Source organism: Felis catus, chromosome F2 (assembly GCF_018350175.1).
Source record: "Felis catus isolate Fca126 chromosome F2, F.catus_Fca126_mat1.0, whole genome shotgun sequence".
Lineage (NCBI taxonomy): Eukaryota > Metazoa > Chordata > Mammalia > Carnivora > Felidae > Felis > Felis catus.
The window spans coordinates 19,325,975-19,353,706 of NC_058385.1; positions in this window are offsets into that span (position 1 = coordinate 19,325,975).

Below are 27,732 nucleotides of genomic sequence, written 5' to 3' on the forward strand. Positions count from 1 at the left end.
TTTTCTTAGGTTTCCAAGAGCAAAAATTTCCGAATAGCAGAGATGCCTATACTGTTAAACATCGTTTGATCTGGGTGGCACAGCACTTATTAACAGTTTAAAGCTAAGTTCTATCCCAAAGATCTCCCATACAGATTGTCTGCTGCATTTGAAATTTCTTCCTCTTGGTTTTATCTCTTCTTGCCACATTTTTCACAAATAGAAAACAGAAGAAACAAAAATGTAACTGCCGATTGGAAATCATCAAAGATATTTGGGAACAATATGTACAGCAAATTTTAGAACCCTAATACAAAAAAGATCTTAAGCATACATTTGATTTGCTTTTGGAAACCTGTTTCTTTCTAGAAATCTGAAATTTTCTTGAGTGTTCTTTTAGATCATTCATGATGCATTTTTATTGCTGGTAGCATTTGAAAAAAAACATATAACAAAGAAAATAACCCTGCCAATTAGCAATGCAAACTAGCTTTTCAAAATAAGTTTTGACTCTATGTTCCCAGAGAAATCTTAGGGCATGCAAGCAATAAATGTTATATTAGCCTAGTGTCTTAGTCAAATGAGTTTCTTCATTTAATTTTTTAAAAATCGAGATTTGAGAACTTAGCAGATAATAATAATAGATTCCAATATAGCTTCTAATTCTCTGAGTATGTCTTAGACTTCTGTGTATCTATAATAAGCTTATCCTATATATATATGTGTGTATATATATATATATGTATATATATATATATACATATATATATATACATATATATATATATATATATATATATATATATATATATATATGGAGACATTAGAGCTGAATTATCAGAAAGGAGATATCCATCCGTTGGTGCTGTGCTAGGAGTGAGGACAGTAAATTTGCTGTGTTGCGTCATTGGCATTTCAACCCAGCTCCCCTTTGGATTCATGTCACGTATTTGTAAAATGACTACCCAGGGATATGGGTCCAGCCTTGACAAGGGAAAGAAGCAGACCTACAGGAAAGAAGGCCAGCAAAAACATTCTGTTGTCATTTTTGGTTTTGGGGATTGTTGATTCATCGTACTTCTTATTCCCAAACACCTCTGAATGGTTCTAGAAATAGTCACAGGACTATTTATTTAATCCTGTGATTAGAAATTTGACCAGGCCGATGTAGAGAACATATTTGTTCCCAAGTCTCAATCACGCTTGTCATTACTTCCTTTGAGAGCACTTCCCTGAGTAGATTAAAATGTCGGTAAAATGTTATCCTTGACAGCCCTGAGTAGGCACAGCAGGTAAGGAAAATTAGAGTTGCCTAATCACAAGAAATTTTATGAGATGAGGTTGAACATGAGGCTGGGGGAGTGGAGGAGATCGCACATCCTAGGAATATCTGGGTTGTCCTGACTGCCGTCAGAATCACTGCAAAATAGAATGGATATTTACCAATCTGGTCATTTTTACTCCTCATAAAAATAACAGTGGGAGAGTTGGAGCCATGTGAGGGGGTCTGACAGTCCCCACTTGGAAAGGACCTGACCCCCAGATTCCCTGACTGCTGCCTGCTGCCCTTCCCACCCCCTCAAGCATCTCTGTCAGCCAGCTGGTGGGAAGAGGTAAGAACACTACCTTGTCTCACCACAAAGTAGAGAATTATTGGCTCCGGGACTCTGGCAGTTCCCTGAGACTATGAAAGTGAAAGTAGGTTTCTATACATAATCTCAACGTTGATCAGAACTGCCACACGTGGCCTATAAATATTGCTAGAACCAGAATGATAAAGGATAGAAAGATCCTTGCAATTTTCCATAGTCCTTCCAAACTTCAAGAGTAATGAAAATTTAAATGGTCTATGCATACATATTCCCTCAGGAACTGGGAACAGCAAGCTATCATGTCTTTATGTTGGCATTTGGGATTATTAGCTTTGGCCAATTTAAAGTTACAAAATCACCTGGAGCTTCAAGGAGGCCCCCCCCAAAATAATTGTGAATGTAAATAATGTTAATACAGTAATAATAATGTAGATGCCTTGGGGATTAGGAGGAAATACTTGAAATTCCACAACACAAAAAGGTTTTTGAAACATATATTTGTCTTTAGGGTGAGGGGTGGGAGGGGGTGGTGTTTAACCAAACTGTCTTCTGCCATTTAATTTCCTTGTTCCAAGGCTATCACTGCATCCTTCAGGTGCTTCCCTGCACTCCTTGAACCCCTGAAATTAAGGTTCACTGTGTCATTACAAAGGACTGGGAGAGGTGTACAGTCTTGGACAAGAAAAACACTCTGCTCTATTTTCTGGAACTATTATATCTGCCATTTCTGCGCCCGTGTCATCTGGGCCTCATGGCATGGAAAATGTTTGAGTGATGTGATGACTATAATTTCCTGGGCTTTTCCAGATTTCAGCCTTTGATTGTAAATCAACCTTAAAAAAATTAACCCAGCATTTGAAATTGTCTATGTCATTACTATTGATTCCCCCTCACTTTACAAAGGTTCTTTTTTCCCTCATTGTAGACATTCCAAAGACCTTCTGAGTAGCCACATCAGGGACTGAAATGAAAATAAAAATAAACTACCCTAAATTGAAAATGCTAGAAGGGAAAAAATTATATTAGATTTCCCATGCTTCAAATAAAATGCAATAAATTTGTCTTAAAAACAAAAACTGGAAATGAACTTCTCTGTATTTGAAAATTATAAAATATAGTAGTCAAATATTTTTTAAAATAAAACGATAGCTCTAAACTAAATACATACGTGTATGGGAAAATAATCCTGACCTCCCTCCTATCCCTGTCCCCAACACACACACACCCAGCCAGAATCCCCTGAACAAGAAAGAAAGAACAGAGCATTTTGTCTTTTTTTAAAGTTTATATATTTATTTATTTACTTTCACTTTTTTAAAATGTTTATTTAGAGAGCAATCATAAGCATGAGTTGGCGAAGGGGCAGAGAGAGAAAGAGAGAGAGAGGGAGAGAGAGAATCCCAAGCAGGCTCCGTGGTGTCAGCACAGAGCCCAATGTAGGGCTCAGTTCCACAAACTGTGAGATCATGACCTGAGCCGAAATCAAGAGTCAGACGCTTAACTGACTTAGCCATCCGGGTGCCCCATTTGTTTGTTTGTTTGTTTGTTCGTTCATTCATTCATTCATTCATTCATTCATTTTTAGTAATCTGTACACCCAATACGGGGCTCGAGCTCACAACCCAAGATCAAGAGTCACATACTTTTTCGACTGAGGCAGTCAAGTGCCCTAGAATTTTGTCTTTGACAAAACCATCACATTGGTTTATTTAGCTGGTTACCTATTTTTTCCCTTGACCTTTGGTATCTGTTTTTTATCATGGCTTCCATCAATACTTTCCCAGTACTTCTGGTGTCTCTATTTTCTCACAAGGGAATTTCCTTAACGTTTTATCCAATAATACACTGATTTTGATGCAGCCATACAACAGGCCTTGATATGGTTATGTTTTACTTGCTTTGGTGAGACAATAACATCATTCCACAGATGTCTAGTTAGTTCTTAAGGAAGTCTTGTTGCATACCAAACTGAGGACAAACATCCTCCCTCTGTATTCAAAGGAAAAAGGAATGAGTAAGTAATTCTGGTATAAGGTCTACTTCCTAGTGATCACACTTTTCCATAGATAAAATTTCAGGCAGTTCCTTGGCTTTCCTGGTTCTTTTCAGTCGCAAGAACAGTCTCATGTCAGTTATTAAAGTCTCCTCCTAAGATTGCATTTCAGGTTTTATCTGATGGTGAGTTAGCTTCCTTCCCCAGTTCATGGTCACTGTACGCTTGAAAAGTTGCAATGAGTGAGGGGAGTGGTCGGTCAGTGGTTGGCATCCTCATTCTTCCTGGCTCCATGCTCTCTATTCCATGTGGCTGCTGTTGTTTTGGGGTTTGTGGGGACGTGTGAGGGAGGGGTTAGTATAAATTTAGGGTGCTGGCTCTCACTCGATGGGCCATTCTCATAGATGCATTGGCAATTCATGTAGGAAGCTCTTGACTACAGTTCTTTTGTTCCAACTGTGCTTTCTTAGGCTCTCATTTCCCTGGTCCTTTAGCATCTAGACTTCTAGATGCACATGCTCACTCAGACCCAAAAATTCACAACCTCCATAGGTAGGACCCAGGTGTGGAGGTGTTTTATAAGCTCCCAGGTGGTATAAATCCATAGATTGCCATCATACTTGTGATCCATGAATTTATACTCAGGAGACTTTTCTTATTTCCACCCTCTCCTCTCTACCCCTGCATGCTACAGTGCAAAATCTTACCTCAGGGAAATGTTTCCCTCTACAGCTACATACAATGATTTTCTTTCTTTTTTTTTTCAATATATGAAATTTATTGTCAAATTGGTTTCCATACAACACCCATTGCTCATCCCAAAAGGTGCCCTCCTCAATACCCATCACCCACCCTCCCCTCCCTCCCACCCCCCATCAACCCTCAGTTTACTCTCAGTTTTTTTTTAATTTTTTTTTTCAACGTTTATTTATTTTTGGGACAGAGAGAGACAGAGCATGAACGGGGGAGGGGCAGAGAGAGAGGGAGACACAGAATCGGAAACAGGCTCCAGGCTCTGAGCCATCAGCCCAGAGCCCGACGCGGGGCTCGAACTCACGGACCGCGAGATCGTGACCTGGCTGAAGTCGGACACTTAACCGACTGCGCCACCCAGGCGCCCCTACTCTCAGTTTTTAAGAGTCTCTTATGCTTTGGCTCTCTCCCACTCTAACCTCTTTTTTTTTTCCTTCCCCTCCTCCATGGGTTTCTGTTAAATTTCTCAGGATCCACATAAGAGTGAAACCATATGGAACTTGTCTTTCTCTGTATGGCTTATTTCACTTAGCATAACACTCCTCCAGTTCCATCCACGTTGCTACAAAGGGCCATATTTCATTCTTTCTCATTGTCACGTAGTACTCCATTGTGTATATAAACCACAATTTCTTTATCCATTCATCAGTTGATGGACATTTAGGCTCTTTCCATAATTTGGCTATTGTTGAGAGTGCTGCTATAAACATTGGGGTACAAGTGCCCCTATGCATCAGCACTCCTGTATCCCTTGGGTAAATTCCTAGCAGTGCTATTGCTGGGTCATAGGGTAGGTCTATTTTTAATTTTCTGAGGAACCTCCACACTGTTTTCCAGAGTGGCTGCACCAATTTGCATTCCCAGTGCACTCTAACAGTGCAAGAGGGTTCCCGTTTCTCCACATCCTCGCCAGCATCTATAGTCTCCTGATTTGTTCATTTTGGCCACTCTGACTGGCGTGAGGTGATATCTGAGTGTGGTTTTAAATAATTTTCATTACCAAAGAGAACAGTAAACATCTCATTCTAAAACATCTGCATTCAGGTCAATGGTGATCCTCTGTCCTCCATAATGAAAGTGCTTTAAGGGGCATTAGAGTGGCTCAATCACTTAAGTGTCCAACTCTTGGTTTCAGCTCAGGTCATGATCTCGAGGTTCAGGAGATCAAACCTCCCATCAGGCTCTAGGCTGATGGCACAGCACCTGCTTGGGATTCTATCTCTCCTCTCCTCTTCCCCCATTACCCCACTTGCTCACACTTGCTCTCTCTCTCTCAAAACAACATTAATTTTTTTTTAAAAAGATGCTTGAAAAAAATCTTTATTTGAATATTTAACCTGCTGGGTTGAATAACTTTCTCAAAACAAATGAACAGTCTTTTTTAGGGAAAGCAAATTTTAACCCCTCTTCCAACTTTCATCCCTCCAGCCCCTGTTGATAAAGTTTCAAAAAATTATAAGACCTGACTTCAGTGAGGGCACTCCAAAACAACTTATGGCTGGTGCTACAAACACCAAAGTTCTGTCAATTACTAAGAGATGACCCTGCCTCCATTTTTCCTTCTGTAAAGCTACAAAAGAAAAGTCATTAGTTTGATGGCTGAAAGTCACAGAAACAACATATCTGATCAAGGGGCAATGTCTATATAGATGTTTATTTGACTACTAAAAATGAACATTGGATGAGCTATGGCTCATCTACACCAGATATTCTTATAAATGATCTCCTTAACTGATAAAGGTAATTAAGAGTAATTGATTAGGAATGCCAAGGGAACCTCACAAGCTATAATAACCTTTCTGGAAATGCCAAATGACCATAAACCTAGTTTCATTTAATAGTGTCCTTTAAATTTTTTTTTACTGTTTATTTTATTTTTGAGAGAGAGACAGAGTGCAAGCAGAAGAAGGACAGAGAGAGAGGGAGATACAGAATCTGAAGCAGGCTCCAGGCTCTGAGCTATCAGCACACAGCCCGTGCAGGACTCGATCCCAGGAACCATCAGATTATGACCTGAGCTGAAGTCGGATGCTTAACTGCCTGAGCCACCCTGGCACCCCTAATAGTATTCTTTAAAAGACATTTTTAATGTGAGAGGAAGTACCGTGTCAAAGACAGCATCAATACTGTTTATTTTCCCAAATATGAGTTTGCAGTAAGCATTGAAAGTACCTTAAACAAAGGCAGAAGATAGAATATTCCCATACACACACATAGCTCTTTCCATATGGTCCCAGGCTAAACATGATTTTAAAAGCATGTAAATTGCTGGCTGGCTTTAAAGTGGATTGATCATAACTTTGTAGACAGCTGAACTGTACTGTTCAAATGCTCTCTTTTTGGTCAAAACTTCAAATGAGAATTCATGATTTGTCAAATTGAGATAATCCTGGAAAAGAAAATACAATAAGAGATCCACCGAATTCAAAACGAAATGGAAACTGTGGTTCCTGGCAAGGAGAGCTCAAGCCGGATACATTTTATAGAGCAAATCGAGATCTGGCTTCTGGTTAAGATGACATCAACATAAGAAGAAAAAATGTAGGTCATGGGATGTCTGGGAAGGAGATCTCAAAAGAATGCAGGCCGTGGAACCCTGGCCATCTGTTGTGCTCAGAGCAGCCAAGTAAGATGCCACCTCTTTCCCAAACTGCCCTTCCTCTTCTGTCTTCTCACAACACTCTTTCGCCCAGAGACATCTGGTTTTGTGCAAGAATAAAATTTGCCGGGTTTTTTTTTTTTTTTTTCAGAGTGGTTGGGTTTAAGCCAAAAGTCAAGCCTGACCCAGGACGCACTTCCTCAGAGCAAAGAGATACTTTTTCCGGGCAAATCAGACTACTCATTAATACACAAAGAAGCCAATCCTCAAGTATTTCATAACATTTTTAAAAATGCTATACTTTACCAGGTGCTTTTACAGGAACAAGGACCTACATAATGAACTAATCTCTCTGAAACCATGAACCTTTCGAGCCAGCATAATCCGTGGTGGCAACCTGTGCCTCTTGGACAAAGGTTGATTGTTCTTTCTTTATGATCATGGGCATCTTGCTATTTGATATGGCGATACTCTCTGATAGCTATCTGTTTTAGTTCTCTAACTATATACACTGAAACTGCTTAGTTCTGAAGATGAAGAGAGTTGAATTGTCTCAGATGCCCTGCCCCAACTTCAAGAATGAGGAAAAATTGGGTGAATTCCTCTGTAAGGCACTCAAAGTGAACATGCCTCCCTAATTCTCCTTTTCAGGGTGTTGAGTTGAATTTTTCATGGCTTTTCACAGATACAGTGTTCAGTTCCTCCAGCAGCACGCAAAGCATTGATGTGTAAAAAATCACCTCCCTGCTAAGTAATCAGAGGTAAAACTAAGGAAAAATGGGAAATTGATTTTAAGTGAAAAAAATGTACATATTAAATAGAGAATAATTCCATGCATTGACTCTATTTTTTGGCCAGTGCCAGGCACAATCTTGTAAGTGTTTGAATGCATTTCTTTCAGTGACTAAAATACTGAGGAGATTGGTATTTACTTTCCATACACTAGAGGTGAAAGAGATGAGGTATGCGAGAGAGTTAACTTGTCCAGGGTCAGATATCAGGGAGGGACAGAGCCCTGACTTGAATCCAGAGTTGACTCATATAAATGATGCCCAAAGCTGGTTGTTAATTGTGAAATAACTCATGCAGAGGTTTCTACAAATATAAACTTTAGCTTAGTCTTAAAACAAGGGGAAGGAGTACGTCTGTCATATAAGTTAGTTGTGAGAATAAAACAAGATGAAGCGTAATTATTGGCTTAATAAAGAGTAGCTACCAGCATTTTGGAAGAAATAAGACAATTATCCTCACAACGGGTAAAAGTAACATTCTCATCTAGATTGTTGATATTGGATAGCTTGGATTCTTCATTTATTTATAGATGTATAGGGACGCCTGGAGGGCTCAGTCGGTTAAGCGTCGCACTTTGGCTCAGGTCATGATCTCGGGGCCCGTGAGTTCGAGCCCCACATCGGGCTCTGTGCTGACAGCTCAGAGCCTGGAGCCTGCGTCGGATTCTGTGTCTCCCTCTCTCTCTACCCTACCCCACTCACACTCTGTCTCTCTATCTCTCTCAAAAATAAATAAACATTTAAAAAATTTTAAACATGTACAGCTCTGTAGAGAGTAGTTCTGCAAAAATGAACGAAACAGACACAATTCAAGGAAGAGATTAGAGGGGAAAACTAACAAAAGTGTGCGTTTAATTACAGAATGCTCGGAAAGACACAAATTGGCTGAAGTGAGCAATCTAGTGCTTCTGTGAGAGACACAATACCTTCTTGGAGCAAAGGGCATCCCCTGCAGGTTCAGCTGGTATAACCTGGCACCAATGATCTGCAAGGGTCCCTGTGCATGTGCTTGATGCCTAAGAGAGTGATTACAACAAAGGACAAATCACATTATTGTGTTTTCCTTCTTACTTAATGTGATTAGGGACTTTGTCATTTGATCTTTCTGTACAAACTAGAATCAACCTGTGAACCCTGCTTAACCTTCTTCTGATAGTCATAGTTAAGGTTCCTTTCCCCCTCTAATTGTCATTGACATCTCAGAAATCTTATTCTCTATCAGAAGAAGTTGGAAATTTGTATTTTGAGACCAAGGGTATATTTGGCTGTCCATTAAAATGTAGAGGTTGTGAATCCATTATTTTCCCAATATTTCCTAAAGGATTTCCTTTAGGTTTTCTGATAATCGTGCCTGGACCGGAAAACTAACCACGTGTAGCAACATACACGCTGGTCCTGTAGATGCTTATATTCCCTTTCTCATTAAATTTAGAAATGAACTGTAGTAATAGATGGTTCATAGATTCTAATAGATGTAAGAAATACACATCAAACCCGTGCACTGGACTTTCTACTGAGAAAATAAATAGTAGTCTCTGAAAAATTACTTTCCTGGTTTGTTTTTGTTTTTCAAACACCCCTCATTAAATTAGAATAAGTTGATTGATTTGATGCTGTAGTAATAAAAGTTTTAAGCTAGCCAGTATCAGTATCCAGTAGAGGGTCCAATTTTATCACATACCGGAATGTTTTATTCCCTAAGATACAGGCTTAATGCCAAATCAAGGACCGGTGATTGTTCCAGAGATTCTATGCCATTTGAAAGCAGTTCTTTAGGGACTGCAACTGGATGGCAGGGGATCTTGGGACTTTTCTTAAAGATGGATTAATAGTCACACCATTTTCAAGTAACTATTTATTCAGGGTAGATAATGGACGTTATGGATAACAGAGATTAATAGTAGTAGATTAATAAATATAGATCATGGAAAATAGAGATTATGCTAACTAAATTCACCATCCAGCCCAAATCATTCCATAAAACTGCAACTGTCCAAGGCCAGGTGTGTGGCAGAAACCAGAGATGAGAGGTTGCAGAGGATGTAATCACACCCCTGTGAGGCTGATGCTCTCAGGTGATGTCTGAGTATGGAGTATGGGGTATGGAATATGGAGTATGGGGTATGGAGTATGGAGTAGTGCTGGGGTTATGTGAGGAAAAGTGCTGCCAGCCCTAGAAAGCTTGTGAAGACAAAATCAAAAAATTGGGACAGAGCTGAAGTCTTGCCAGAAGCACTGAAACTGATTTTCTCAGACTTTGCCAGACCTGTCAAGTGTAGTATGTTGCTCTTTTTCAGCAATAGATCTCTATTTCTTTTCTAAATGAGTTATTTGGAGTTTTTTGGCCCTGTTATATGGAAAAGCAAAGCATACTTTAGTGAGTGTATCCATGATCCTATGACTGTAGTTGTGATGAAAATAATGCTGCTGAGAATGAAACCATGCAAGGCCCCAGCACATGTTCTGAGTGTCACAGTCTTGGGCTGAGTCTGTGATTTAACAGAGCCTATCTGTGCTGTCAGCTATGTCTAGTGGCACAGGGGGCTAACACCTTGAACGCCCTGACGCTCTTGGGCAAACGGTTTGATCATGCCAAACTTAGTACATTCGTCAATTAAATAGGGTTCACAACATCCAGGGATGTGATGGAGCCAGTTCACACTGAATCTTGAGGGTGAGGGTTACATTTTCGGGAATTTTGTGAGTTGGGTGATGTCACTATGGCAGCTCTCAACGGGCTGTGGTGGGAACAGTTACATCATAGAAATCAGCAATGCTCAAATCAGGGATGCCTCCCCACCCCACATCCCTAGAGTCAGGGGTGAAAATTTACCTGCACACGGGTGGTAAGATCAGTCTTATGGAACTGCTGTGAGAATTGAATGGTATAATCTGTGTAAACCGTCTGATCATAGGAAGTTCTCCGACAATGACAATCATTTTACTAGTGATATTATTTTTCAACATAAGCTGCACGACAGACTGTTTTTGTTTTCCGACTTTCTTTTGTTTTCCTGGTTACCCATTCCTACTGTGTTCATTTCTTAGGGCTGCCATAACAAAGTACGACAAGCTGGGTGGTTTAAGACAACAGAAATTTATTGTCTCATGGTTACAGAGGCCAGAAATCAAAGTGTCAACTGATATATTCTCTCTCTGAAACACGTGGGAGAATCTCGCCTCTTCCTAGCTTTCTGTGATTTTTGCTTTCAGCTACGGAACTCCCATCTCTGCCCCTGTTGTCACAGGCCATTCTGCACCTGTGTCTCCATCTTCATGTGGCTGTCTTCTGATAAGGGCACAGGTCATATCGCATTAGGGGCCCACCCTACTCCATTACAACCTCATTTTAACTAATTACATCTACAATGACCTGATTTCCAAATAAGGTCACATTCTGAAGTCCCAGGGCAGGCAGGACTTCAACATATCTTTTCGGAGAGGACACAATTTAGCCCATGACTTCTATCTAACACCATTCGAAGTTGGCTTTCAGTGTGTGCCCCTACAGCATTGTTCAGCTTATTTCCACTTGCAGTCAGTCTGTTTCAGTTTGCTCTGAGTGTTCATCTGTAGCCTGATAAAGTTGCAAGACATATTTTAATGTTGAACAAAACATTACTTTGGGTCACTACTGGGGTAGTTTACACCGAAGGAACGAAAATACATTTAGGAAGCATTAAATATCGGGCATTGTTCTATGTATACAAATTAGAGATGCATGAAAGATAGATTAGCCTTCAAGGAACCGAGGAGGGGAAATAGATGTACAAAAAGCTCATCTACACAATATGCTATGGTAGGCCACATGCATGTGCATGTGCCTTAGAAACATATGAGGCACCAGGCCTATATGGGCAAGTGGGGAGGGGAGGCCGGAAAAGCTTCTCTGGGAGGATTTAAAATGGGCAAGAAGAGGGAGAGCAACGGTTAAGTATTCACATTCCTTAGCTTCCAACACATAAACAGATCTTTTAAAAGCCATAATTTGCTACTTTTTTTCCATACCCCTTTGGGAGGAGTCATGCTGTCCAAGTAGTAGACACAGGTGGCACTTACCTTTTGAACCCGTGAAAAATGTACATGATCAAGCTTCTTCATGCAGGCTGGGCATCCTGGGTCATGGGTTCACTGGGTTGTGCTCTAAGGAAGATTTTTCGGGTTTTCCATGTATTTATCAGGTGCATAACCCACAATTATTGGCTTCTCTATACAATCTCAAGATCTTTAATAATTTTCATAGTGTATGGAGTTAAATAGCCAAGAATGTCAGAAGTGTTAACAATCAGTTTGTAGGAAACCTGTATCCATGTCTATGAATTGGAAAAATAAATTGGATAGCACATATATTATAGGCAATCATGGAAAAGTCAGTAATAGTATAATAAAGGAGAAGGGCCTTTAGAGTCAGAGAGATCAGAAGTTGAATTCTGGCTCTGTGTTTTATGAGCTGTGTGACCTTTTAATAATGTTATATCATATGGTTATCGTAAAAATCGAATTAAATGACAGAGAGAGACAGAGTGGGCACTAGAATCAGAGTAAAACTCAGATTTGATTTGTTAAGTTCAATTTCTATATCAACAAAATGAAGATAAAGTAATGTACATTATACAGAAATAGGTACATGCTGATATAATCCATTCTCACATGACAACCTCACCTTGACCATGAGGTCTCTGTCACAACTCCTTAGCTCTCCTGTTATAGCAAGAAAGCAGCATAGACAATATGTAAATAAAACACATCTATGTAAACATGTCTATGTTCCACAAAAAACTTATGAGCATTAAAACTTAAATTTCATATAATTTTAATGTGGAATGAAAAATTATTTTTTCCAACCATTTAAAAATGTAAAATCTTTCTTACCTATAATTTGCCAAATTGTGATCTATACCATTATGGAACAACCCTTGGATCTATGGATTTGATTTTTGGTTGGTGTGGATAATGGCTACTTTTTGTTGGAGTTTTTATTCATTCTAAAAATAATGTTCCTGGAGTATCTGTCATATTTCAGATCCTATGATAATACCTACATTATCTTATTTAACTTTCCTAAGAACACCAGGAGGTAGGCAGTCCTTCCTCTTAGTAGATGAACAAATTAAGGTTGTAATGTCTATGTAATATTTATTTATTAGTAGATTCCAGGAAATTCTTGGTAGGGTGCAAAAGTTGGCCATATAAATCAGGTTACTGCCCTCAAAGAACTTACATTCTGGGGAGGAGAAATACAATGAACAGATAAAAAATCAAAGTATAAGATCCTTACAGATTATAACAAATTTTATGAAGGAAACAGGAAGATGATACAATAGAGTAGACTAGAGAAAACTAGATAAATCCAGATAAATACTTCAGATAGAGTATTCATGAAAGTTCTCCACAGTGGTGACATTGGAGCAGAGATCCAGAGACTAAGAATTAACCAGCCATGGGAAGAGTCAGGGCAAGCCTCCAAGGATGGCATGGGCTTGAAACAAACAGGTCAGTGTGACAAAATAAAATACAGAAAAAGAGTGGGAAGAGATGAGGTTGGAAAAGTAGGTGGGGGCAATTTATGTAGGGCCAATAAGCCATACCAATGAATTTGCTTTTTTATTACAAACATAGCAGGAAGTTATTAACATGGTTTAGAAGCAGAGTGCTGGTGTGCAGTGAATGATTTACACAAGGTCAAATTCAGGAATCGGGAGTCCAGTGAGAAGGCTATCATAGCACTCCTAAAAGGGGATGATGGTGGTTTTGACAAGGAGGTGAGATCAGAAACAGCATGGGTAAGTGGATTTAAGACAGAGTTTGGCGTTGAACTGATAGAACTTGCTGACAAAGTAACTTGTAAAAAAATGAGGGAAAGGAAGGAATGAAGGATGAGCTATAGGCTTGTGGTTTACACACCTGGGTCGATTGTGCTATATATATCAATGGATCAGGTTGGGGTGGAAAGTCAAGACTTTTATTTCAACAGTGGTATTAAAAATGCCAATTATACATTCGTGTGGCTATTCCAAGACAACAGTTGACTATATGATTCTGGATTAAAAAGAGAGGTTAGAACTGGAAATATAAATCTGAGATTCATCTGCTGATGGGTGATGTCAAAGCCCTTTGATCACATGATATCAGCCAGGGAAAATATAAATGGAGGCCCAGAGAAAAGGCTTGGGACATTTCAAATTAAGCTTCTGAGAAGAGGATTGGCCAATGTGGTAGAAGCATATAGTGTTCCAGAATCCACATGCAGAAAGTGTTTCAAAGGGAAAGAGTTCATTACTTGGTTAGCTCTGAAATGAAACATACTCAACATAAGTATCAGTAAGAGGCCAAGCTATGTCTTGGAATCACATTCCCTCTCCTTCTACATCCTATGGGCCTTCTACAGTGCCTTTTTTCTGGATTAACTAACAGATTTCCCAACTCGATGGTGTATTCAGGTTCTATATTTCAAATTCAGGTAGTCTTCTTAATGCCCATCATTGCCTGTCAATAAAGTTAATAATGTTTTATTTTAATTAAAGATTCTAAGTTATTCAGGATACTGTTGATTTTAGGTCACCTCTCTACCTTTGAATTTGGGGGTGATTTATTTATACTCAAATATTAATGGATCATCTGAAATCATTCACTCATTTCTCTAGTTTGTTTTTTTTTTTTTAATTTCATGATAGGACAAAAATATTTTTATATGCCTTTTCCAACTGCATAGTTTTATTCCACTTGAATATTTAAAATAAGAAATATGGAGACCCTCTGGGACGCCTGGGTGGCCCAGTCGGTTAAGCGTCCGACTTCAGCTCAGGTCATGATCTCACAGTTTGTGGGTTCAAGCCTCGCTTTAGGCTCTGTGCTGGCAGCTCAGAGCCTGGAGGCTGCTTCGGATTCTATGTCTTCCTCTCTCTCTGCCCCTCCCCCACTCATACTCTGTCTCTCAAAAATTAAAAAATGTAAAAAAAAGAAATATGGAATTGCTTCTTATTAATCAAAAGCAATTATAATTATTTTAGGAATACCAAAAAAAAGAGAACTCTGATGTTGTCCTTTAAGACTATGGTATATATTTTATAGTACTCACCTATAATTACAAATTATGTATCTTGGTTTTGTAATTAAACTGACACTGTGATTTTGTGATTTATGATTTGTGATTATATGAGTTATGTGAGTTAAATACTGCAATTCAATATAACAGTTATATACTTATAAGTAGATTCATAATTGGAAAGTAGAGCTAATTGTATATAAGACAAGAGAGAAAGAAGAAAATTATGAGATGCTATAATAATGACTTCATGGGCTATTGTAAATCTAGTAGGATAATGATGTAACACAACACTTCAGACTTAAAATGCCATTAAGAGATTCTAGTGATCCAACTCATGAGCAAAATAGATTTAAACTACCAGTAAATTACTATTTTAGTTTGAAATGTTCTGAAACATACATTAAAATATTAACAGTTAAGAATTTAGAAAATTCACAGTAAACAGATGAAATAACTGGGTTAAAAATGTAATATATTTTTTAAAAGGATGTGTAAAAAAAGTCACACACACACACACACACACACACACACACACAACCCTTCAAACCCCCCTAATACAAGTTCATTTGTTTAAATCACTAACATTGATCAACCAGGAAAAATACTTAAGAACTTACACTCATCCCCCACCACTTATGCGTGTTTGTATGTGTGTGTATGTGTATGTATTGTATGTGTATGTGTATAAATGTGTGTATATTGTATCTTTCCATGTAGCTTAAGAAAAATTTTATTCCGTTAAAAATTTAAATTGTCCTCTGTGAAAAAAGAGTTTTCTAGTTAATTGTTTATACCCCTATTCTTTATTCCTCTCTTTACACCTCTATTTTCTATTTTTCTATGAGCTTCCATGTGAGTTTTACCTGTTAAATATTTAACCAGCTTTTTTTTAAGCCTTATGTTTTCAAAAAAATTTTTTTCCAATGTATGATTTTGCTTTCAGCCTTCAAAATAATCTCAGGCACCAGTAGGGCTTTATAGGGCTAAATTCTAGTAGCAAATGGGATTGGCATCATTTAATTCCTGCACTTTAAATATATTTTCAAGAGAGGAAAGCTTAAGCCAGCCAAAATTTATTTAAGGTCAGTAAACATGTATTGACTCTCAACTGTGTATGTAGATATCTATCTCCTCCTTGCCATCGAGTTTACACGATCCCTGCATACCACTGAGACCCATGATATAGCCGAAGGACACGTTTACTGAGCAATAAATTAAAAATATTACCTAATAATGTAGCTGAGAATTTGAGCCCATAGATGCTGAAGAGCATAAGATAAGAAACAGCTGATGAAGGTATCTAGGTCCCTTTGAAACTCTTTACCATATATATATATATATATAATTGCTAAGAAATAACATTGGGGATTTTCTTGTTCTTGAATGTTTAACATTAGAATAATGTGTCTTTGCTGTTAATGGCAGATTTGCTATGAAATTTGCTATAGCTTAATTTATGTAGACTATTTTTACTAATTAGTGTGTTTAAATTTTCCCCCAAAGGTTGCTTACATATTTAATATTTTGTCCAAATTTTTTTTAATTTTTATTTATTTTTAATGTTTTAAATGTTTTTATTTATTTTTGAGACAGAGAGAGACAAAGCATGAGCAGGGGAGGGTCAGAGAGAGAGGGAGACACAGAATCTGAAGCAGGCTCCAGGCTCTGAGCTGTCAACTCAGAGCCCAATGTGGGGCTTGAACTCACAGACTGTGAGATCATGATCTGAGCTCAAGTTGGATGCCCAACTGACTGAGCCACCCAGGCACCCCTGTCTAAAATTAAAAAAAAAAAAAAAAATATATATATATATATATATATATATATATATATATATATAATTTTAGAAAAAAAATAGGAGAAATCAGGAATTAGTAAGTAATATTGGCAGATAGATTGTTGCTATACATAAAGTATATCTGAGGAATGTAACACAGTTAGTAGTTATATCCTAGAGAAAGGAGCTAAGCAAGTATTGATATCTTGGTATACTACAGAATTATAGAGCCCAAGGAGGTACTTAGAGATTATAAAATGTGATTCTTATTTTATAGATGAAGAAACTGAGGCACTCAGAAGTGAATTGTGTGTCAGACTTGGTTTTAAAACTGAAACCCCTGGTTTCCAATTCTGAGTTTTCCCCATATCACATGATCAGCAATAAATCTCTGGTGAAAAACTGTTTATCAAAATAATGAATGTTTACATCGTTTTTTGTTCTCTACACGGTGTCAGTGAGAGACTTTTTTCATTCTGTATTATTTTAGTAAGTTCACAAAATGCACTTCTTTTCAATCTTATGTGAACCCTGAGAAGCTTAACAGAAGACCATGGGGGAGGGGAAGGAAAAAAAATTAGAGAGGCAGGGAGGCAAACCATAAAAGACTCTTAAAAATTGATAACAAACTGAGGGTTGATGGGGGGGTGGGAGAGAGGGGAGGGTGGGTGATGGGTATTGAGGAGGGCACCTGTTGGGATGAGCACTGGGTGTTGTATGGAAACCAGTTTGACAATCAATTTCATATTTTAAAAAATGCACTTCTATTCCAAAATGCATATTATTTTTTTTCTTTAAACTCTATAACGTATGGCGGAATTTTGTGAACTTTGATATTTAATGTTACGTATTAAAAAGCTGTGAGGGCGCCTGACTGGCTCAGTCGTTAAGCATCTGACTTCAGCTCAAGTCATGATCTCTGTGTTCGTGAGTTCTAGTCCCACAGCAGGTGAGCTCGAGCCCTACTCTGGGTGAGCTCCACTTCTCTCTCTCTCTCTCTCTCTCTCTCTCTCTCTCTCTCTCTCTCTGCCCCTCACTCACTTGTGTGCTCTCTCTCTCTCTCAAAAATAAAATAAGATAAAATAAAATAAAAATAAATAAAAACCTGTGAATGGGCATATATCTGTATATACAATAAAGAAAGCTGAGGGATGGTCCCTTGGTTCAAGCAATGGTTCTTGGTGAATTTCATTACTTTGTGTAAAAGAAACAACTCTTCCTCTAAATCCTATCAGTGTTGGTCAGTTTAATGATCCATATGACCACAATAGGATCAGTTAGTGCTAAATTCTCCCACATGTGTGTTTCTATGAAGGCTCTAGGAAAACCCACATACAAGAAGAGTGGCAAGGTCTGTTTTATGAAAAACTTCATGAGATAAGATAAAGAGGAGTACTGTCACAAAGTTTGGGTCTCAAAGTATTTCACCATCTTTATAAGAAAAGGTTTTTTCAGGGTTCTGATACACTTTGATGTCCTATTTTTATATCTTTAGTCTTCCTATGCTTGCCAAAGAGACTTAGAGAAGTATATGTCTGAAAGTAATTTTGCACCACCACACATTAGCATATTTTACTGAAAATCTACTCAACCTTTACTTTTTAATGTCCATAGAGATGATATTTCTGTAGCTGAGGGTTCATTCTTCTTTAAAAATAAAAAAATATCCAGGAGTAAGTTCATTCATGTATACCCATAATGAACAACTGATAATGACTTATCATCCTATTTCAGAGTCACAGAGGAATTTTATGATGGTACCCTTTTTCCATGTTTAGAAGAAAAGAACAAAAACACATTAAAGGGACTCTAAATAGAAATATGACTTACATCTGATATGTTTGGATGGTCTCCAAAACCACAGTAGAACCTCTATTCCTCTGATCAACTTCTGGTGCTGATCTTGCCATCATTTAGTTATTCAAAGACTCAAATTCTCTTGTCAAAAGCACATTGATCTATCTCAGAGCTGCTCTTTGTAACTCATGGTCATAATTTTAAGTATTTCTTAGACAGCATGTTGCAAGATCCTTTGTGTGGGGAGTATATGATGAGCCTTTCTGCTTCTTGGTTGAAAAAAATAGACATTTTAAAAGACCAAGGAATAACCATAGGAATATGACTGCATTTCTAAGTATTTCAGAACTTAAAGAAGCATTTGCTAATTTAAATGCTGTGTATAATATGCAAGTGATGTACCAGTTCATAGGGTCAGTATCACATAACTTGGCATTCACTTAATTAGACAACAAGGAAATAGTAAGATATAGTACTTAGAGCTAGACTCTGGGCCAGATGGTCAACAGCTATATTATCTCAAACATGTATCTTAAACTTTTTAAGGCTCAATTTATTTAGCTGTAAAATTGGGAAAATATTACTCAACTCTTAGGGTTATTGTGAAGCTAAATGAGAATCTATTTATCAATTGATTAGCATAATGCCTGAGAAGTACTGAGAGTAAGTATTCCATAAAAGTTAGTTGTTTTATTATTATTGATTTGTAGATACCAGCTAGATATTTCCAGATACGAGTGCAGTATTGAAAACTAAACAGAAAAATCCACTTAAAGGAAAAAAAATTAATATTTATTTATTTATTTATTTTGAGAGAGAGAGAAAGAGAGCAGCGGGGAGGGGCAGAGAGAGTGGAGAAAGAGAATCCCAAGTGGGCTCTGTGCTGTCAGTGCAAAGCCTCAGGTAGGGCTCAGTCTCAGGAACCTTGAGATCATGGCCTGAGCCGAAATCAAGAGCTGGACTCTCAACTGACTGAACCACCCAGGTGACCCTAAAGGAAAATATTTTTTTAAATCTCAAAAATGGTGGTTAGAAATGGTTCTATCATTTAGCTCAAGTAATCTAGTTTGTTGATATAAGTTCTAGAATTGCATAGTGTTCAGAGAGCTCAGGACAAGATTGAGAACACTGCAGTATAGGCAAGAAGGCTCAGAAAAGATTTTGAATGTAAGAGTATTTTGAGTATAGGATGGAATTGACTATAGCACATAAATAATTAGAAAATATGCCTCTGATGATAATTTCTCCACAGTTGTGGAGGCCATAATCAGCATTCTTTCAGATTATAAGGAAAATTAGTTGGTGCCACTTCATCCCAGTGCTAACTGGACAGACACTCATATATATATATATATATTAATTAACCGCTCAAGTGTTCCTTCTGGAAGGAAACACCTCTGCTAAAATCATATTTCCTGGCTGGTTTCCAGCTTCACAAAACAGGGAAAGAACATTTTCTCTTTGGAGCACATTTACTGACTGATATTTCTACACCAGTAGTGTGGGAGTTTGGAGATGTCTCTCCCACCACCACCTAACCATTCTGGGTCACTAACCCAGGATAAGAGAATTCATCTCTAGCTAAAGGGTGAAAAGAGACAGATGCAGCCCAGACGATCAATGTCAGCCAGAGACAGATTTGCTGTGGTTCATTCTGAGGAGGGAACTGAAAGGTCAGCATTTCTTCATTCCATCTTCCTATGAACTGAAGCCACAACCCCCCTCTTTCTCCTCCCCCTCCTAACTTCTACTCCCCTACCAGTTCCCTCAAACAAAAGCTGGTTGGAATCAGTTAACTGATAGCCTGAGGAAGAAGTGAAAGAAAGGAGAAGCAAACAGGACTCTTAGGCAAAGTCAAGTGGTAGAAAGACAGGCAGGACTTTAGATGAGAAGAAAAACAAAATATGGTGGTACACTAGTGGGGAAGGACTTACTGCTACCAACCTGAGATAGACAGGATATGGCTTGAAGGGTGGGTTCAGGGTAAACATAAAGAAAATTTACATCATTGGGATTCCTTCCATGTACTTAATTTTCTTTGTGAACATGTCTTTTCAATTATTAAGAACATATCTAAGGACTTTCACTTGTATTATTGTGTTATTCAGCTTGGCTGCTATAACAAGTTCCCATAAATCGGGTGGCTTAAGTGACATTGCTTTCTCACAATTCTGGGGGCTGAGAAGTACAAGATCAAGGTGCTTGAATATCTGGGTTTTGATGAGGAGCCTCTTGGTTTATAGATGACCAGTCTTCACATTATTTCCACACACAGTACAGAGGAAGAGAGAGGGGGATCTGAACGCTCCTTCCCCTTATAAGACCACCAGTCCCATCAGGGACCTCCACTCCCATGACCATACAAACTCAAAGGTTCCACTTCCAAACATTGTCATATTGGGAATTATTAGTGCTTCGGCATGTGAATTTTGGTAGTGCTGGGTGGGGGCCACGTTCGGTCCACAGCAATAATGCCATGATGGGCTCACAAAAAGTGAGCGTTGAAGGATGGAGACATCACTGGCCACTAGGGTGCTGTGTGCTGGTGTCAGGAGGATTGACTTTTCCACTTCTCGTCTTTGGTCTCCAGTTTTCCAATTGTCTTTCTACAATGATGTTATTTAGCATATGAAAACAATACACTAAATTGTAAAACATTAAACATCATTTCTTCAATAGAGGAATAACAGAGAGGAATATATTATTAACGTCTCATTTTCCTTTCCTGTTTTCCTTCCAGGATGTAATACTTTTTTTTCACATTTTCAAAGATTATTAGTGTATTCTTTATTTTCTCTCCATTTCAGAAATACAGTGATCCCAGAAGCATTATGTAAGCTCGGGGATGGAGTGTTCTAAAGCACTGGACAAATCCAGGTTCAAATCCTAGCTCTATCTCTTTCTAGTTGGTTTTACCTCATTCAAGTTGGGAAAATTGAGTAAGAGAATTTAACACAAAATATGTATGAATTAAATGGCACACAGGAAAGCTTTACTGACAGCTTTGTTAGTGTTTTCTGTTTTCCTATATTTGGAAAGGTCTGGTCAATTAAATTTATGCCAGTTTGCAAACATAGACAAAATTACAGATTTGGTCTACTGAGTTGAGCAAATTTACAGTCCCCCTGAAAAAGCATCTAAATTCATGTCAACACACAAGAGCAAGCAACCATGATCTCTGTGTAAAGATTACTTCTGAACATTCAAGATGCATTATACATACTCTTAGAGTCTACTTCTGAATTATTTCCCATCTTATTGGATACTACCATATTTTCTAAAAATTGTCATCTCCCTCTCTCTTCCTCACCTTCTGGCAATCAGTCATCAGGTCCTTTTAGCTCTCTCTGTCCTCTGATTATTTTGGAAACCCATCTTCTTTACACTCACTGCCGTTGTATCATTTCTTATCTGGGTTATCACAGTGGCCTCTCAACCAGTTTGTTTGTTCCACTTGGTTCTCTAATCTATCCTTTGCACCTTGGCATTTTGAAAGAGCATATCTGATGGTGTTTCTCCTACTTAAATCCTACCCAGTGGCTCTCCATGCCTTATGCAATTTATTATATGATTCCTACGTTGGCCTGCCACATACTACTTGTTGTATTACTAAAGGAAAGGGGAAAATTTTCCCCTTTCCTTTAGCAATAGAACCCCTGCCCCCCATTTTTAGGAGGTACATACCTGCCCACACTGAAGGCTAAATCCCCAAGCTTCCCTTGTAGCTCATCATGACCGTTTGCCTCAGTGCTGGACAGTGGAATGGAAGAAAGAGTGACATGTACCATTTATGCTAAGCGTCCTTAAAGTGAGGCAGAATGTCCGTCTTTATCCTTTCTTTCCTGATAAATAGATTGCAGATATGAGAGTAGGAGCTAGATCAGCAGTTTGAATTTGTGAGGTGGGATGCTAAAGACAGTGGAGTAGCAAAAGAGAACCTAAGTTTACAAGGATCAGAGCCTCCAAACCTACCTTAGCCTGGTTTACTCAGGTAAAAACTTTTGTATGAGAGAAATAAACTTCTATCCTATATATGTCAATATTACTTTAAATTAGTGACACATTCAAGCAAGCTAAATCCTAAAATATATAATATCCATTATCTTTCGAAGTCCTGTTTACTTTTCATATTTCATATTCCATCTCTTTACTACTGGACTTTTTTCTACAACAATACTGACCTTGGAATGGTTTCAATCTTACTGCTTTTTGTTCATGTCGCTCCCTTTGTCTAACATCACATACTTGCACTTCTAGTCTTTCTCATTTGGATTTTAGAATTCTTACTTGATTTTAAATACCCGGTTCAAACATCATCTCCCATAAGTAATCGCCGACAATCTCCCTTATGCCCTCAAAAGTAATTTTGCTTTTTCTTTGTGTCTTACAACTTCCTCTGTAGTACAGGATTACATTATTTCACTGTTCATAAACATTGACAGTTACTCATTTATGTGTATCCTTTCCCCACTACTCCTTGGGGGCAGTGATTCTACTGTATACATTTGCTGTGTCTAACAGTAACTGGAAATTAGTAATTAATAAAAATTTGGTGTAGTATGGTTTTGATTGTATAGGGCATAACCATATTTCTGGAGACTTTAGATAAAAATAATGGTGCATAGTCACTGTTTCTCAATTCAAAGGAGAAAAGCACATTTCCTTGTTACATGAAGGACTGTTAAAAATCTTCAATTTCTTTGTGGCATGTTATTAAAAAGACTGCATGACTTTATTTCAGATACTACAGTCTGTTTTGAAATGCTTCATGATAAAGAATGTTGCCTCTGATCAATGCTAGAACATTAAAATAACATTTACTCCCAGTGCAATAAAATTGACTACAATCATAAAAGCAGAACTTTAGATATATCTGTTACCTTTTTAAAACACAACTTTCTAACAAAGTTTTTTTCTTGTATAAAATTTTGTACCCAACTTTTTTTCCTGAAATGTTTCAGAGCATTTTTCCCATGTTTTCAAGTTGCCCTCAAAACCATTAAAAGAAAATACCTGCATAATAGTCACTTTATGGCTTCTATGCTTCATTTAACTACTCTGCTTTCTGTCCTCATGGATGTTCCTAGGCCGGACATTTCACAAAAATGGAATCATGAAATATGTGGTCTTTTGTGACTGGTTTTCTTCCATTTACATAATGCTTTCAAGGTTCACTGATACTGTATCAGCACATATCAGTACTTCATTCTTTTTATTGCTTAATAATATACCATTGTATGTCTATACCACATTGTGTTTATTCATCAGCTGATGGATATTTACAGTGGTTCCATATTTTGACTGTTGTGAATAAAAATGGCATGAGCATTCATGGACAAGTTTTTGTGTAGACATATGCTTTCTTCTCTCTTGGGTATGTACCTAGAAATGGGATTGCAGAATCATATAGTAACTCCATCTTTAGCATTTTGAGGCACTATTAAACTGTTTTCCAAAATGGCTGTACCAATTTTCTTTTTTATTATTATTTTTAAATGTTTGTTTATTTATTTATTTATTTATTTATTTATTTATTTATTTATTTATTTATTTTGGGGGGGAGGGGCAGAGAGAGGGAGACACAGAATCCAAAGCAGGCTCCAGGCTCCGAGCTGTCAACACAGAGCCCAACGTGGGATTGAACCCACGAAGTGTGAGATCATGACCTGAGGTGAAGTCGGACGCTTAACCAACTGAGCCACCCAGGCACCCCAACTGTACCAATTTTCATTCCCACCAGCAATGTATTAGCATTCCAGTTCCTCCACATCCTCACCAGTGGTTTTTGTTGTTATTGGTATTTTGATTATAGCCATCTTAGTGTGTATGAAGCGGTATTTTCATTGTAGTTTTAATTTCTTTTCCCAAATGACTAGTCCATGTTGAATACCTCATCATAAGATTATTGGCCATTTTTATATATTTGAAAAGTCTAATTTATTTCTGTAACAAATCTCACCAATCTGCTCATAGAATTTACTGTGCAATACCCCAGGGCTAGTATGTTCTGGAGGGATTCCATGTCACAAAGCTTAACGTGGGGTAGGAAAGGAATTTTCAAATGAAGTACCCCTAATTTATAGTTAAATGAATTAGTAGCTAGAGAGGTTAAGTAATTGCCAATTGAGGTGAAGCAGCCTAGAAATCGAAAGCAATGATTACATTCAAACCACTATCGTCTCTTCGCAAAACACAATGAAGCAGGGTACTTGGCAATGATATAAACTCTCATTTTACACTTGAGTGTCTTGGTAGAATTTAATATAACAGATAGTAGAAAAGCATTCTACTTTACTTTTAGCTACTGAAAAAAACTGGTAATAGTTTGAATCTGTACAATTTATCTCAGCTGATGACCTAGACCTAACAATTCATCCTCTGTCCGTAGCAAAGCACAGTACTAATAGATTTCAAACATATCACTCAAAGAAAGATATTTAGCTTATCTATTGCTGGATTAGGACCAGGATATCAGATTCTTAGATTCTTGACTCATTGGATTGATAATCTTTTAGCTAAACACTACACTGCACCCTCTTTATTGGATCTTTCCAGCAAGCAGAGTTGTCTGCAGTCCTTGATGCAATTACTCTGGGAATTGTTCATCCTAATAAAATCACACTCAGGAAATGTTAAAATATTACAAAAAAAAGGCATGTTCTATATAATTTGCTGTTTGCACAGATGAAGTTGTACAGACTACACAGAATATTGACATGCAATCCATTAGAATTTATGGCTGACTTGTTCTTTCCCAAAGGTTAGTATTCAGAATTTCTAAACCTAAGACATGTCTGAGATTCACAGGAGCAGTGGGGCTGATATTCAGTGTTGTGTTTATCAAAGCTATTTTACAGTCAAGTATAAACAATTTTTTCAAATTGCAAGAATTAAACATAAGTCACATTTATGTAAGGGAGCTAGCTTTCTTTTTTAAAGTGTTTATTTAAAATCCTATTAGTTAACATACAGTGTGATATTAGTTTCAGGCATGCAGTATAATAATCTAACAATTCCATACAACATCCGGTGCTCATCACAAGTGCACTCCTTAATCCCCATCACCTATTTCACTCATACCCACACCCACCTCCCCTCTGGTAACCATCAGTTTGTTCTCTATAGTTGAGTCTGTTTCTTTGCTCCCCCTCTCTTTTTCCTTTGGCCTGTTTCTTTTGTTTTTTAAATTCCACATATGAGTGAAATATGGTGTTTTTCTTTCTCTGACTGACTTATTTTGTTTACCATAATACTCTCTAGCTCCATCCATGTCATTGCAAATGGCAAGATTTCGTTCTTTTTATGGCTGAGTAATATTCCATTGTCTATAAATATATACCACATCTTCTTTTTCCATTCATCAATTGATAGACACCTGGAATATTTCCATAATTTGGCTATTATAGATAATGATGCTATAAACATTGAGGTGCATGTATCCCTTCAAATTAGTATTTTCTATCCTCTGGGTAAATACCCAGTAGTGCAATTTCTGGATCATAGAGTAGGTCTATTTTTAACTTTTTGAGGAAACTTCATAGTCTTTTCCGCAGTAGCTGCACCAGTTTGCATTTCCACCAACAGTGCAAGGGGGTTCCCCTTTCTCCATATTCTTGCCAGCATCTGTTGTTTCTTGTGTTGTTATTTAGCCATTCTGACAGATGTGAGACAATATCTCCTTGTAGTTTTGATTTGTATTTCCCTGATGATCAGTGATAATGAACATCTTTTCATATGTCTGTTGGCTATCTGTGTATTTTCTTCGGAAAATTGGCTATTTATATCTTTGGTCATTTTTTAAATTGAATTTTTCATTTTTGGGGTGTTGAATTTTATAAGTTCTTTATATATTTTAGATACTAACCCTTTATCAGATATGACATTTGCAAATATCTTCTCCCATTCCAAACGTTGCCTTTTAGTTTTGTTGATTGTTTCCTTCCTTGTGCAGAAGGTTTTTATACTGATGAAGTCTCAATAGTTTACTTTTGCTTTTGTTTTCTTTGTCTCAGGAAACATATCTAGTAAGAAGTTGTTACAACTATGTCAGGAAGGTTATTGCCTGTGTTCTCCTCTAGGATTTTGATTGTTTCCTGTCTTGGATTTAGCTGTCTCATCCATTTTGAATTTATTTTTGTGTATGGTATAAGAAAGTGGTCCAGTTTCGTTCTTTTGCACGTTACTCTCCAATTTTCCCAATACCATTTGTTAAAGAGATGTTTTTTTTTCCATTGCATATTCTTTACTGCTTTGTGGAAGATGAGTTGACCATATAGTTGTGGGTACATTTCTTGGCTTTCTTTTCTGTTCCATTGACCTATGTGTCTATTTTTTTGCCAGTACCATACTCTTGATCACTACAGCTTTGTAATATAACTTGAAGTACAGAATTGTGATGCCTCCAACTTTGTTTTTCTTTTTCAAGGTTTCTTGGCTATTCAGGGTCTTTTGTGGTTACATGCAAATTTTAGAATTGTTTGTTGTACCTCTGTGAAAAGTGCTTTTGGTATTTTCATAGGGATTGCATTAAATATGTAGGTTGCTTTGGGTAGTATAGACATTTTAACAATATTCTTCTTCCAATTCATGGCTAACTTTAGTTTTAATGGCAGATAACACCTCATGAATCAGTGAGTGAAACTGTACTGGGAATCTTGTTATTAACCATAGCAGGGCCACCTAAGAACTATATATATAAAAAGGGCAGGTAACTAGAAATTTTTGCCTTTGAGTAACAATAGCTACTAATGGAGGAAATGTCACAGTGATTATGCTTGATGTTAGGAAAACTACTATATTACCAATATTATATATCTTATGCATATTGTATATACTCTATAGCTTAGAAGTCAACCATAAAATACTAGACTGCAACAAATATAAATTTTGTTATTGAAGAGATGTTCAGGATTTAATTATATTTGTACACCATTTCTTCAGGTGATATCTTTTCTGTATTTTTGCATCATGTTATCATTTTATTTTTCTCAACATAGAATAATGTGAGTATAAAACAAAGGACTACAATTGTCAGAGACACTTGAAACAATTTCATTATTTTGTGTGTGTTTCTCTGAAATCTCTTAAATATTATGTATTCTAGATCTTTAATGTTATTGAAATCAAACTAGTCATATAAGAGATTCTTCTAAATAAATAAGTTAAAAAATTTGTGAACCTTAATCTTTTTGTAGGCCTGCTTTCTCCTTTGTGACCAGTGAAAATTTACAAAGGATTCAATTTCATTCTCTATGCTTTCTTTTATGAACACTTTTCATATTAAAGACAATGAAATACAGAAATTATTGCTTTTATAAAAAGAATTGTCTATTCTGAATCTAACACTAAAAATTGAAAAAAATCCACACTTGCCTGTACTAATGACAATGGCAAGAGGAATACT